The following is a 12,391-nucleotide window of genomic DNA, read 5'->3' on the forward strand; positions in this document are numbered from 1 at the left end:
TATTCGTCAGGACGGAGATTCTTCCATTTCCGTTGAAAGCCCGTGGCAGTCTCTCGCAGGACGAGCGAAACATTTTTCATCGATCGAGCACGGATCGATAGAACAAATCGATCGAGCTAAGCGATTCGTGAATTGAAACGATCAGCAGGAACCCGTGGCCCGGATCACGAACGCAGAGGCGCGATGTATGACCGCCGGTCACGCCAGCCTATCACTCTTCGGTACTTAATTACCCCCGGCCGACGGAGCCGGGGTGGTCCACGATCTCTCGGCTCGGATACCGATCGTTCGATCCGTCTCATGATTATATTGATCTCGCTGCGTGATATCTGCCCGGTTGATCGATTAAATCAACCTTCGCCGACGAGTGATTCCTTGACGGATCGTGGAATATTATTAGCCCGTAGCCAACGAGCTACGAGAACGCATTAATTAACGCGAAATCGGTTGGGAATCGTTCCCGCGGGTATTTCGTTTGAATCGTTTCCGTTCTCCCGGGGGCGTAGTGATTTCGGTACGTCGAACGACCGCTCCCGAACGGATCTCGCGCGGAGATGTGTGTCGCGTGGCCCCTCTCTCCTCTCCTCTCCTCTTCCTCTCTCTTTCTCCACCCCGCTGATGTACTATCGCGTTCGCGAACCACTTCGGAGAGTAACCTCGTAAAGTTGTTACACTTGGGAGAACTCGCGCATCCACGGTGCGCAATTAAGATCGTCGTAATCTGCCTTCTGGCGGCGAAATTTATGGTCGGCGCGCGTTTATAGCCCCGCGAAGCTGTCGAGGAATTGGGTGGGGGTAGGGGGGAGGGAGTGGTCAACAGTTTCCGTATGTGTGTCAATAGGACTGGTGCGTCGCGCGAAACACGAGCCGTTCGAATCCTCGTTCGGGTCGCGTCGATCTACCGATCTCCCGCTCGGGTACGGAGGAAAAGAGAATCTCGGGCACGAAAGTCGCAGGGAGCCATAGAGGATTAATAACCGCCGTAAACCCCATTATTCTTGCCAACATATTCTGTTGCATATAACAGTACTCCGAACAATACCCGCGGTCCACGGTGCCCGTCCGCCAACCGTGTCCGGTGGATCGTTTCCACGCTCGTGGTCGCATGCAGACAGACGGTGGTTACGGGCGGGATCGCAAGAAGCGACGCGCCGGGTCGCCGGATCTCGCCCTTTCCGGCCCGTTGTACGCTTTTCGTGCGCCCGGGAGAAAAACGACGCCCGTTGCAACGCGAAAGAGAAGGATCAGCGGAAGGGAACCGCGGCACCGACGTACGTATCCGTGACTAATCTTTCACGGTGAGGAGTCCCGCGCGTGTCCCAGTATCGTGAAGTTCTTGAATTATTGCCCTGTTATCTTGGCTGGTTGCACAGCGTGGGAGGGGCAAGGGCCCCCCTTCGGATCCAGTTTCATGAAAGGCACCGACACTCGTAGCCTCTCTCACCGTACAGGGGAAACGGAGGGAGACGCCGCGCGTACCGTTTCTAGTTCTAATCTGTCGGCCATTTGTTAGACGGTTATGACATCCACCGAGAGGGATGCAAGGAACCGAGGGAACCACGGGGTGCGTGGAAGGGGTATACGATGCGAAGCACGTTGCCCGTGTCGCCGTTTGTCCCGTGCCGAGCCATCGGGACCACCCTGGATGCCGGCAGTACGCTCAGGACGGATCCGGGGCAACCTGCGCCAAACCTGTGCCAACCGGAGCTCCCGCCACGATCCTTTACTTTTTATCATCCTAGCTACGATTTACGGATCGATCGGAACGCGAGACGTTTCTCGGCTAAGAAAGAGACGTCCTGCCACCGGCTGATCGCGATTACCGACGAAAGACCTTCGCCACTTCCGAATAAATTAGTCCGGAACGACTCCTCGACAATTATGCCGGAGAGACGGAGACGGTGTCCCATGACGCAGTTTGGATTTACCGATCAAAATGGCTCCTCGACGTTCCTCCACGGAAGCGAACTGGGCAAAGATGGCAACAACGACATCTAGTAACGAAAAATAGAACTATAAATATACAAACACGCGTACACGTGCGGACAGAAACACAGACAAATATAAACGCAAATACGACAATAATGTATATTGCGAGGCATAGCTCGAAACGACAGAGAGAATCTGTCACGAGCTCGCAGTCTATGTGACCTAAAGTAGTTAATAAAGTACACTGTTAAAAAGTTATTAAAGTATATTGTTTCATTTTCTGACCACACCACGCAAATTCATCTTCCAACACGAACAATTATGGCGCAGATACGGTCTCCTAGGAAGATGTTCGGATTTAGAGATCGAAATCTGTTGTAGATTTAAGGTTAAGAAATATACAGTTTACACGTATTTGGTGAAACAGTAATTTAATTAAGGATAGAAAATAAGAAATTGAATTTTGGAGCGGACTTTAGAAACTGAGAGTCAAAAGTAGAGACGGTTAACCCGTTGCAGTTCTCAAGTGTTTATACTTGACCCAACTTTCATCAGGGTTCCAAACATAGGAGACGCAATACAACAATGTATATCGTTGTCCTTCAACAAAATCGCCGAAAAAGGTTGACGTTTTGCTATGGAGCAGGACTTTCAATTGTTCGAACTAACCACGATTCAACCACTCGACCGGGATGCAACGGAGGATAATTTGTGATAAAATATCGAAACGTTATAGTCGCCGAAAAGATTACTATATCTTTCTTGGGCCTCGGGGCCTGTGACCCCAGAGTAACTGTACCGTGGTCGTTAACCACGAAAGACTGAGAGGAGCGAATAAAATGAAAATGTTTATTTGGGAATTAAACATTTCCAACACCCTCGCGTACAGGGTACCACGGAGAATATTTCTCACATAGTTGATCAGAATTCTAGCTTGACAGGAGATAGATATTAATCCTCGGATAAGAGAGAACTCTTGGCTTGATGAAAATCCATCGAAAACTCTTATTTCATTTCAAAAGCACGGATCCTGGTACTATTTATTTTTCTCGAAAGCCATTTCTTAAAACCGAAAACTCGAACGAAAGATCAACGCTTCGGGTAATCAACAAGCAGTCCGTTTGCATCGTACGATAGATAAAATAACAAGTCCTTGAACTTGCTTTCTACTTGCTTGTTTTCGAGCAGTGTGATCAGGTACCGAAATTCGACACAAATTTTCTATCGATTCAATGATTTATAATTTCGTTGCAACGCCGCGAAGATCTTGGACGACACACGAATCCAAACCGAACGGAAGTCGGAAACGTTTAGACGCGATTTCCGTTACCGTATCACTTAAAATCGTGAAAACTAACCATCGAGATCTCGAAGTCTCGATCGTAAGAATTTTCGGATAACCGCGAGATCGTTTTCTCTTAACGCACGCTCGGTAATCGGAACGTTTGATCGAGGAAACGCTTTCTAAGGAAAAGTTACATAAATTTCCGTGGCGCGTACGCGTTTGTATTCGGTCGTTGGGCATTTGTCAAGCCGGACAATGGTTTTATAAATGATTCCGACGAGTTCGCCCCTCGTAGATCTCGATCTCGGTACAATGGGAAGTATCGTTCGATCCAGGGCGCGCCAGGAAATTCGATATTCGCTCGTGCATCGTCGACCGATGGCGATTAATGATCCCGTGTACACGTAGCCGGGAAAACTTCAGCCCCCGTACGAGCACGTACGTACTCGATGACGCGAATCGGATCGCGTATTATAACCTGTCTGCGAACCAGATACGCTATGTGTTAATTAAAGATCATTAGATAGCCTCCCAATCGGGAATTCAATCTCCGTAGGCAACGAGGTATATTTGTCCGTATAATTTCCTTCGGTATACGAAAATTAATTGCGAACTCTCGTCGAACGACCAACTGGAGTGTTCCGTGAACGCGTAGGAGATGATCGCGCAACACACGTTAATCGTATCGGTACAATTTCTTCGTAAGTAAACGCGAAACGAATATACGAAGCACCCAACGAAAAGTACGAACGTTTTGTTTCGCGCGCGCTGCGAAGATTTTTGGAAATCGGTTACGATCGGTACAATCTTTTAGCGTACTTACGGTGGCTCGTGAAAACGCGACAGTGTGATTTTTATACGGAATTGTAATCACGTTTTCAGCGATCGCTTAAATGGTATCTTTCACGCTGTGTTGTAAAACAGCGTGCAACGCATTAATTCGATTTTGGGTAAAGAGTTTAAGGCGCGTCAACGTGTATTTTAAAGAGGTAGGTCGGTAATTTTGAACGTTGAGGAATTAGCACCGAAATGGAAGATACAAGACGAAACATCCAAATTTTTGCGATAAATTCTTCCCCGTGTTGCAAGGACGATTTTATTACGCCCCCGTGCTTAGGGGGACGGGCTCGCGGTTGCGCTCGCTCGCGTTTCTCGTTATATCTGTAATCGGAGGATGCCGATGGCTCGCGATGCGCCGCCATAAAATACGAATCCGAACGCAACTAATTGCTTGTACCTGTTCGACAAAAGGAAACTCGTCGGGCCCGTGCCAATAAACACGTCCCTTGTGCCCTCTTCTTGTTCGTTCGTTCTCTCGTTCCTTCTCCCGCTCGCAGTGATGCAAGGTGGAACGGTTCGGAGCTACCTCAGGAGAGGCAGGGGGCCTCGGTTATTTATCCGCGGAAGGGTCTATTAATTTCGAGCCAATAATAACTCGGACTCCTCGTACTAATTAATATATGAGCACCATCGGGCCGGTAAGAGCCGAGCAGGTTCGTCTCTCGGGACGATCTTAAAGACCCGCTCGCCGCCTCCTCCCTCTCGCCGGTTCTTTTCCCCTTCTCGGCTCGGTCTCATCTTCTCTCTGCTTTCCTCTTTTCCTCGCGCGGCCCGCTGGTATCGGCAAAACGATGATGAAGAACCGGCCCCGCCGACAAAGATGCCGCGACATGAACCATGCGCTCTCGTTGCGCGCACCGCTTGACCGACTCTCCCGGTGCCCCTCCAATCCTGATGGAGTGCTCCGGGAGATCTTTATAGGTGTGTCATCGCGGCAAAAACGATCGAGACGCGCGCTGGCTTCTGCCAAAAACCCTCGGTCACGAACGAGCCACGAGAACCACGATCGATCGTGCACCCTCGTAAAAATTTGTCAAACAGGATAGGCCGTACCGTACACGAACCAGTCGCGTGACACTCGCGAAATATGCTCATTACGCGATGCAAGCTGTATATTTCCGCGCCAGAATTAAACGATACCACCGATTACACGCGGTTGCCACTCGTCGAACCTTGCAATCTTTCGTACTCGTTCTTCCGTGACTGAACTTACAAGCTCCTCGCGATGCTACCGACTGACTCTTTTTTTCGAATGTTCCCACACTTTTAATCCTACCGATTCATCGCCGTCACGAAGAGATTTCGATTCAATGGGATACTTTGAATTACGTTTCTCGCGTTTCTTCGTTTCACGAAACGAAACACATGGTTTTCCATTAGAAAATTCTAACATGTACATGTTCTAACGTGTACAATTGTGTTAAATACACTTGTTTCGTCCACAGATGAATTTGACGGTACGAACTATGCCGGTTGGATCTGCGTCGACGTGACGCACGGTAGAACGAAAGGAACAGGAGGTCGCTCGTTTTTCACTGCCAAAACTCGTGAATGACTTTATTTATCTACTACGTCGCGTACAGCAGAGGAAAGATCGTTTTTTTTTATTATAAATTCCCAAGTGACTTTACGATTTGTTCAGCAAGAACATTCGATAAATTGTGTTATCGAGTGAGGTTGATTAACACGTGGATGTTATCCCTATGGAGAACATCTGTATAGGTAAGGTGCCTTTAGGATAGTAAATCCTTAGGACGTTTCCTATTCAGTCTGCGGGGCAGATTAGTTTCGTATATCTTTTTTGATAATTCTTTGGGTGATTGTCTGTTCTTTTCTTGTAACTCTTGCAGTGGCTGTTGATTTCGTCGGTAACTGTTTTCACTCGGAGGTCCTTCCGGATTTCGTCATTTAGAACATACCAAGGGGCATTAGTTACTGTTCTAAGAATTATGGACTGTAGCGACTCGAGCTTAGAAATATGGCTTTTGGCGGCAATGCCCCACATCTCGATGCCGTATGTCCAAATGGGCTTTATAATTGATTTGTATATTAAAAGTTTATCGTCAAGACTTAGTTTAGATTTTCTGCACGTAAGTCAGTACATGTTTCTCCTTTTGATGCGAATTTGATCGGTTTTAGAGCGTATGTGACGTTTCCAGGTTAATTTTGAGTCCAAGTGAAGTCCCAAGTATTTAACCGATTTGGTTCGAGGAACAGGAGTATTGTTAAGTTTTATTTCAGGAACAGTACCTTTCTTCAGGGTGAAGGTAATGTGTTTACACTTGTCCGTGTTTACTGTTATTTTCCATCGGTGCAGCCATTCTTCAAGTTTTGAGATACGTTGTTGTAAAATATTGGACGCTGCCGTTGGGTCATTTGGGCGGATAATATAACTGTGTCGTCTGCGAATGTAAATCCATTGGTTTCACTGATGGATGTAATATCTAATGTATATAGTGTATACAAGAAAGGGCCCGAAACACTACCCTGTGGATGAAAGATCGTAGACTCTTTATAGTCTGGTATTGAATGGGACTTCTTTTTGTTTCCAAAGTTGAAAAAGTCACTCGCCGGGTAGAAATTTGAGTCGAACGAGGAGGTTATCGCCGCCACGGAGGCCTACTTTGCAGACCTCCAGAAAACGTATTTTTCAGACGAGTTAAAGAAGTTGGAGCATCGCTGAGTCAAGTCTATCGAGCCGAAAGGAGACTATATAGAGAAATAAATCGCTACTTTTCCAAAATTTTCCTTTTTCTTTTGTAGGCTAAGTACTTATCGGAGCGCCCTCGTTACTCTATAAAATAGTAAAGTAGACCCGTTAACGAGCATCGGATCGCCAGAAATCAGAAATGGACGAACGACTCGAGGCACCGATGTTTCGCCACGTGACCCGGTGGTCGATCGTGTTCCGTGAAGGAAGCTCGCTCGATACGCGGCGAATCCGTGCGAGAGAAGGCGCGTATTTCCTTGGTAGGTGTGCCCCGATGTCATGGACTCGTGGCACGAGCCCGAGCTACGTGGCGCGTAGTTGGCCTGTTTGCGCTCTGGGTGCACCGGATGCTCCTTCTATGACGTTGCATAGGTGTTCGGAGGTCGCGGGACACGTGTACATACGAAACTCGTACGAACTTACGACCTCGGTACGTAGGCAAATACGCGCGAGGGTCCGCGTCACGCCACGGATCCTACGAAACCGATTCTGGGCGTAGTCCTGGCCATTGTCCCGTGACAGACGCTCGATTGTCCCTATTAATATATAGGGGGGATCTCTCTGATATCCTCGAGTGCCCTCGTTTCCTGACTTGCCCACGTATGAGACACCTACTTGTAATAACCTCGTCGCGCGTTGACGATCGCTCGTCTCTTCCCTCGGGGCCTCCTTCCTGTACGTAACTATGTACACCGGAAAGGTGCGGAGATGTTGAAAGAAAAAGTCTCGATGGACGGTGAAAATAAACGGTTCGTTTGCCACGAGCCTTGATCGCGCCCGCTTTGCCGGGTAAACGATTTCCGCGAACATTACTCGGCCGAGTATCGTTCGTTCTCGTCCAAATCGGAGATCCACGAAGTTAACCCTTGCCGGTGGTGTAGGTATACGGAGCATACTGTGGAAAGCGTTTTGGAAACGCGTCGGGAAATTCTCGACGCACCCGACGTCGAAAATCGATCCTAATAGGTGGTGCGCAACCGTGCGTTAAATTGGAATAAAATTTATTCATCGAATAATGTCCTTTTTAAGTATACTTTCGTTTCGTGCCAGCTGCTCCAAAGTCACCCCGTTCTGTTTAACGTTCGAAGGGAATGCAGCACGGAGAACGCGTATCCCTGTGCCCTTCTCAGTGAGCTTGGAACTGTTGCGCGACTGAAATGCTAGATGGTGTTACTTCAACTTTATCATAGGTTCTCGATACGATACGATTGTTTTTTGGATAATAATCGAAGCGTTTAAATATATAAGTGTATGCGTTTATCGTATAAAATATTTTCAACGTCGGTTGCATTTATCGGAATTTTTTAGACGATACGATATCAGTGATGATTCAAAGTATGAATCGTTCACTGACTGTATCTTCAATATTGAATATTTGTGTTTATAATAATTCAAACTGATTAAAGTAACAAAGAAAATAAAATCTTCAATGTTATTGTTAATGATCGTCGAATGCAGTGCATAATGCGAGCAAAGAGAAATGCATTCGAACGCATCCTAGCTTTTACCAATTATTTGCCGTTTAAAATTATGTTACGATATGCCGGTACGCTGCCTATCGGTTGATTCTTTAAATATTGACCAACGTACTCGGGATTGATAAACCTAAACGTTCGGTCGCAATGGTAAATAAAATTGCCCGAATCTATATTCGTAAATATTACAATATTTTTTTAATATTCTTTTAGCTTCGTAAGGAAACTTAAACTCGTTCGAATTCCTTTATTACGTGGACAATAATCGACAATAATTTGGGTTCGTCTTTTCCAACGATATCGTGAAATAACAAAAGGAAATAACATCTACTAATTACAGCAATAATTCAGGCAAATACAGTGTGTCCCGATCATCATCGGTCGATTTGAATTTCGCGCTATTTTCAAAACGTCGAACCGATTAACCTGAAACTTGAAATATTTTATCTAGATAGATAGGAAATTAATCGTGGGGAAGTACACGGAGAAAGAACACGTGAAAATTATTCAGGCGTATTACGAAAAATCGCGATCTTTAATGCTAACGATTCGGGAACTTCGTAACCATTTTCCTCAAAATCATGTGCTGGTAAAAAGAATGGTGCAAAGTTTGATTGCTAGATTTGTTGAAACTAGTTCAGTTGGCGATCTGAAAAAGTCACCGTACCACTCGTTCGAGCAAAAATGTTGCTGCTATTCCTGAAAGCGTGGGAAAAATGATTTTGACAAAAGATTTTCATTTGCACGTTTATAAGATTCAATTGTGTCAAAAACTTTAACCATTGGACCATTTATAACATCGTACGTTCGTGGGGCGCTGCAGAAGAAAGAAGACGACGATGATTTTTTCGACAAAATTATCTTCAGCGACGAGGCGCATTTTCACCTCGATGACTACACGAATAAACAAAATTGTCGCATATGGGGTTCGAAAAATCCATGACAGGTTGAACAATTGCCAATGCATTCAAAGCGAGTCCCTGTTTGATGCAGTTTTGGTGAAAAGGCGCTATTGGGCCATTTTTCTTCGAAAATGATGACGACGAAGCGGTTACTGTGAATGGGAAACCATATCACGACACGTTGACTGGCTATTTCTGGCATCAATTGAAAGGTTTTGACTTGGCTGATATTTGGTTTCAGCAAGACGGTGCTTCTTGCTGCACAGCGAATGAAACAATGGCACTTTTGCAAACAAAATTTCTCGAAAAGTTAAGGTATATATCGACAATCCAGAGACAATTCCAGAACCGAAAGATAACATCGAACGTGTGATTGGTGAAATCGATTCGAGTTTGTGCGAAAACGTAATGAAAAATTTTAGGAAAAGATCGTTGCTCTGTAAAAAATTCCGAGGCAACCATTTGGAAGATATCTTGTTCCATTATTAACTCCCAAGTCTGTAATTATAAATAAAAGAAAAATATCAAGATTACTTAAACCCTTTCAGTTTTATTCAGAAAGTAAATCGACCGGTGACGATTGAGACACCTTTGGATAGATTCGTCTACAATTCGAAGAGTAGATGTCACCCCTTAAACGCAAATATAACTCAACGAGAGAAAATACGCGACTAATATTATTCAACGCTCTATCCGTGTGCAAGGTTTCGTCAAATTGAGTAATTATTCGTTTCTTCCTTCATTCGACGTTTTTCTCTCGTCGAACTGTAATCGTTGCTCGATAACCGTTTCGTCCAGAAATTTTCCCGGAAGTTTCTCCCGGCTGGTAATACACAGCGGGAACGAAGCAGCGAGGGCAAGTTTTATTTCGAAGGTCGGTTCGATAACATCGACTCGAAATCCGCCAGGTCATTGAAAATCATTTTATGCGCGCGGTATATTATAATGCGACGTTGTACTCTCGTGGTATTTGGCCACTATACGACGAGATGGTAGGGTATATAGCGAACCTGGCGCGACCTATACGACCGCCTACGTTTTGCTCCGTAACAAAGAGACGCGCGTTTCTTTTCCTCGTCCACCCACGTTGCGACATAAAAATACCCGCGCAGGTGGTAGCGCGAGCGAGCGAGCGAGCGAACGAACGAGCGAGCGCTACGCGCGATCAGTTTCTGCGGGTTTCACCAGATTTCGCTTTCGTTCTCGAAAATCGTCGTTTTATCCGCCGATAAACCATCGAGACACCACTCCATTTTCCCGTTACCGGAATTTTAAACGCGTAAGCCGACTGGCAAAAATGTCACCGCCCTAGTCGACCATTTAGCTTAAACGTTCTTCGAAGAAGGTCTTCCGCTTGGATTCGTAGCGCCCTTCTCCTCGATATCGTTCGTGCAATTTACGACGCGATACAGGGCCACCGGTAGCCCACACACGGCTACTTATAAATTCAAATTGAGCACCGAGGTTCTTCGATTAAGGGCGTAATCCCTTATCGCAGGTCGTATCGCCTATACGCTTCGAATCGCCGCGTTTTCTTTTCGTTTTTTTCTTTTTTCTTCTTTTCGCGCCGTTTCGCGATTTTCGTATTGCGGAGCTTCATCCTCCGTGACGGGAATTTCGCGCGCGGTTCCACGAAGGTGAATAAAGGAATTATTTATTTTACGGATAAACGGAATTATCGAGAGTTTCGCGGTGACATTGGGCCGAGAATCGCTGCGACATTGCTGCGAAAGTTATCTCGATGCATGAAAGTCGAGAGGTATCGGGAGGGGAACGAACGGGGGAAGTCACCCTTCTGTTTAGCATTCGCGATGATATCTGGATGGAGTCCAGAGTGGGCTTAACGGGCTGTCGCTCGATATGGGCGCGGTTGCCTCTTCGGGGTTACGACTTCGTTGTCCTCGCCGGTACAAATCGTGCTCTTCTTTGCCTCTGCCCACGTACGACAAACAGGTGCTTTTTTTGAACACCTCGTTGGTTTCGGAGGTAATCGAGTCTCGACGGTCTCTTCGCTGCGTTTAGGCGTTAACGTCGTTCTTTGTTCCAGCGCGTGTCGAGATCTCGGATCGTCTCTCTTGTTTCGGATACGCGAGACGAGGCATTTAGGACGACCCGTGACTCGTGTATCGATTTCTGCGAGCCTTGTAGCTTCGGAACGTTTTCGACCGTAATTTCGATCCTCTTCGGTAAACGGTACAGCAATCCGCAACACAATTGCGTATAAATTATTCGGTTCGTACGTTAGAGATTAAATTGCAATCGAGCTCGAACGACGGGAGAAATATTTATGCACGAGTCACGGAATACGATAAACACTTCCTCCGGGACCGAAATTACCGTATAATATTATTATAATAACTATACATACGGATCGTCTTTAAATTCCTCGTTCTGTAAATTATATAGGATAGGGCGATTCTCGTTAAGTCGGCACCACAATTATCCGAAATTCGAAGAAACGCGGAAGAATATTTTCGGAACGGGAGTATTTCGTTCGGAGACGGCCATCGCGAACACGGAACGTTCTATAACCCAAGGCGATAAGAGGGTTGCAAGGTCAAGGATGTGTTATTTAAATCGGACTTTTTGTTATACCACTTTAGCCGTCGAGTTGCTTTAAGAAGAGTCGAAGGATTTACGACAAGGATATTTAAGATCGTTAAAGGTCAAGAACGCGTAAAAAGTAATCTCGAAGGTACATCGAGAAAGGAGTACATCGTTCTTCACTCGAGAGAGAACGATACATCTACACCGAGGATTTTTCACGTTTTCACTCACGATTAATATCTGAAAATTAGGAAAACGTATTTTGTTTTTTAGAAGTATCTACGACCTCCGAGGAGTTCCTTACAAATATCTCGAAATGAACACTTTTCGAAGGAAAGGTATTTTTACAAATATTGCGAATTAGCTAACGGTTGAACTTTTCGGCACATTTTCTTTTCCTAAAAGAATCTTGTTCCGCGATAGTGGAATAATTACGCGATTCAATACAAATGTATCGATCTTGAAATGACCCGAGATTAGTCTTCTTGCCCATAAAACAATATGTACGCAATTTCCTTCGTAAGCAGTATAAACGGTTCATTTATACGCGATCGAACGTTTCGGAGATCACTATCGACGATTCGCTGTCACAGACTCGATTCGATGGTCAGTCGTGCGAACGAATTCGTAAGTTCCATTTGCTTCCGCTCGAAAGACGGAACCGCGTCAAAAAATATTCTTCGAGCTTTCCGCGCGAATAGAA

This window comes from Ptiloglossa arizonensis, chromosome 12, assembly GCF_051014685.1.
Source record: "Ptiloglossa arizonensis isolate GNS036 chromosome 12, iyPtiAriz1_principal, whole genome shotgun sequence".
Classification (NCBI taxonomy): domain Eukaryota; kingdom Metazoa; phylum Arthropoda; class Insecta; order Hymenoptera; family Colletidae; genus Ptiloglossa; species Ptiloglossa arizonensis.